Raw genomic sequence first — 2,942 nt, forward strand, 5'->3', positions numbered from 1 at the left:
TATTTATCTTTTAATTATTAAAACCTCATAACCATTTGAATCTGCCTGACTAGATTTACAAGGATGACCATAGCTTGCTTTAAGTCGACAATCTCCGTGGGATCGATCCTTACTCACGTAAGGTTTATTACTTGGACGACCCAGTGCACTTGCTGATCAGTTACACGGAGTTGTGAAGAAAAGTGTGAAGATCACGATTTCGCGTACCAAGTTTTTGGCGCCATTGCCGGGGATTGTTCGAGTTTGAACAACTGACGATTCATCTTGTTGCTCAGATTAGGTAATTTTATTTTATGTTTAAACTTTTTATCTTAATTTTCGAAAAAAAATATTTGTTCTTCAGAATTTTTAAGAATGAATTCTAGAGTTTCAGATGATATGTGAAGCCTGGCTGGCTGTTTAGCCATGTCTAATCTTTTGGACTGAGGCTTCCACTTCTCATTGACATGCTTGTATGTTTTATGCTAAAGCTTGGCTGGCTGTTTGGCCATGTCTAAATCTTTTGGACCGAAGCTTTCACTTAAAGCTTGGCTGGCCATTGGCCATGTCTAATTCTTTTAGACCGAAGCTTTAGACTAACATTGCATGATTCCTGAAATTCTTATTGAAAATTTTGTATCCCTTTATTTCTTTTCCAAAATAATTTTTGAAAAAATACAAAAAATTTAATAAAATCATAAAAACCAAAATTTTGTGTTTCTTGTTTGAGTCTTGTGTCAAATTTTAAGTTTGGTGTCAATTGCATGTTTTTAATTTTTCTTAATTTTTCGAAAATTCATGCATTGTGTTCTTCATTAATCTTCAAGTTGTTCTTGATGATTTTTCTTATTTGATCTTTAAATTTTCTTGTTTTGTGTCTTTTCTTATTTTTCATATGCATTCTTGAATTATTAGTGTCTATAGAATAAAAATTTGTAAGTTTGGTGTCTTGCATGTTTTTCTTTTCTTAAAAATTTTCAAAACTATGTTCTTGGTGTTCATCATGATCTTCAAAGTGTTCTTGGTGTTCATCTTGACATTCAAAGTGTTCTTGCGTGTTTTCTTTTTTTATCTTAAATTTTTATGTCTTGAGTCATTTTGTTGTTTTTCTCTTTCCTCATTAAAATTCAAAAAAAAAATATCTTTTCCTTTAATTGCTCATAATTTTCGAAATTTTGAATTGATTCGGTCAAAAAATTTTAAATTTTAGTTGTTTCTTGTTAGTCAAGTCAAAATTTCAAATTAAAAATTATATCTTTTCAAATCTTTTTCAGAAATAAAATCTTTTTCATTTTCCTTTCCTGTTTTTCAAAAATTTTAAATTTAATTTTCAAAATCTTTTTCTTAATTTCTATTTCATATTTTCGAATTTATTACTAATAATTAATGTTTTGATTCAAAAATTTTAAGTTGTTACTTGTCTATTAAGAAAGGATCATTCTTTAAATTCTATTATCATATCTTTTAGTTTCTTGTAAGTCAAGTAATCAACTTTAATTTCAAAAATCAAATCTTTTTAATTTCCTTTTCAAATCTTTTTCAAAATGAATTATAATCATATCTTTTTCAAAACTTAATTTCAAAATCTTTTTCTAACTTCTTATCTTTTCAAAATTGATTTTCAAATCTTTTTCAATTAACCACTTTTCTCCCTCCAATTTTCGAAATCACTAACCACTTTTTCTAAAATCTTTTTAATTAATTAATTTATTTAGCTTTCAATTTACTTTTATTTCTTAATTTTTGAATTCTAATTAATTAATTAAATAAAAATAAAAATATTTTTCTTTTCCCCTCTTTTTAAATTCAAATTTCTTCTCTCTCTCATCTCTTTCTATTTATTTATATATCTACTAATACCTCTCTTCTTCTTAAAAATTCAAACCCTCTCCTCCTCTCTCTGTGTTTGAATTCTTCTTCTCCCTTCTTCATTCTATTTCTTCTATTCTTCTACTCACATAAAGGAATCTCTATACTGCGACATAGAGGATTCCTATTCTTTTCTGTTCTCTTCTTTTTCATATGAGAAGGAACAAGGATAAGAATATTCTTGTCGAAGCTAATCCGGAACCTGAAAGGACTCTAAAGAGAAAGCTAAAAGAAGCTAAAGCACAACACTCTGGAGAGGACCTGACAGAATTTTTCAAAAAAGAAGAAGAGATGGCCGAACCCAATAACAATGGTGGAGATGCAAGGAAGATGCTTGGTAACTTTATTGCACCCTCTTCTGACTTCTGTGGAAGAAGCATCACAATTCCTGCAATTGGAGCAAACAACTTTGAGTTTAAGCCTCAATTAGTTTCTCTAATACAACAGAATTTAAAGTTTCATGGACTTCCATTGGAAGATCCTCATCAGTTCTTAGCTGAGTTCTTGCAAATCTGTGACACTGTTAAGACCAATGGGGTCAATCCTGAGGTCTACAGACTTATACTTTTCCCCTTTGCTGTAAGAGACAGAGCTAGGACATGGTTGGACTCACAACCTAAAGATAGCCTAAACTCTTGGAAAAAGTTAGTCAATGCTTTCTTGGCCAAATTCTTTCCACCTCAAAAGTTGAGCAAGCTTAGAGTGGAAGTCCAAACCTTCAGACAGAAGGAAGGTGAATCCCTCTATGAAGCTTGGGAAAGATACAAGCGATTGATCAGAAGATGTCTTTCTGACATGTTTTCAGAATGGAGCATCATATGTATATTCTATGATGGTCTGTCTGAATTGTCCAAGATGTCATTGGATCACTCTGCTGGAGGATCTCTTCATCTGAAGAAGACGCCTGCAGAAGCCCAGGAACTCATTGAAATGGTTGCAAATAACTAGTTCATGTACACTTCTGAAAGAAATCCTGTGAATAATGGGACAACTCAGAAGAAAGGAGTTCTTGAGATTGATACTCTAAATACCATATTGGCTCAGAATAAAATATTGACTCAGCAAGTTAATATGATTTCTCAGAGTCTGACTGG

The 2,942-nt window shown here is 31.2% G+C and overlaps 1 non-coding gene across 1 annotated transcript; it reads right to left on the bottom strand.

Moving 5' to 3' along the window:
- Positions 1-2,541: 2,541 nt before the first annotated feature.
- On the bottom strand, positions 2,542-2,645 carry LOC112781577 (small nucleolar RNA R71). Its single transcript, XR_003192346.1, has one exon. It is a non-coding gene; the product is annotated as a small nucleolar RNA R71 (small nucleolar RNA).
- Between the last annotated feature and the right edge of the window lie 297 nt (positions 2,646-2,942).

This window comes from Arachis hypogaea, chromosome 19, assembly GCF_003086295.3.
Source record: "Arachis hypogaea cultivar Tifrunner chromosome 19, arahy.Tifrunner.gnm2.J5K5, whole genome shotgun sequence".
Taxonomy (NCBI): domain Eukaryota; kingdom Viridiplantae; phylum Streptophyta; class Magnoliopsida; order Fabales; family Fabaceae; genus Arachis; species Arachis hypogaea.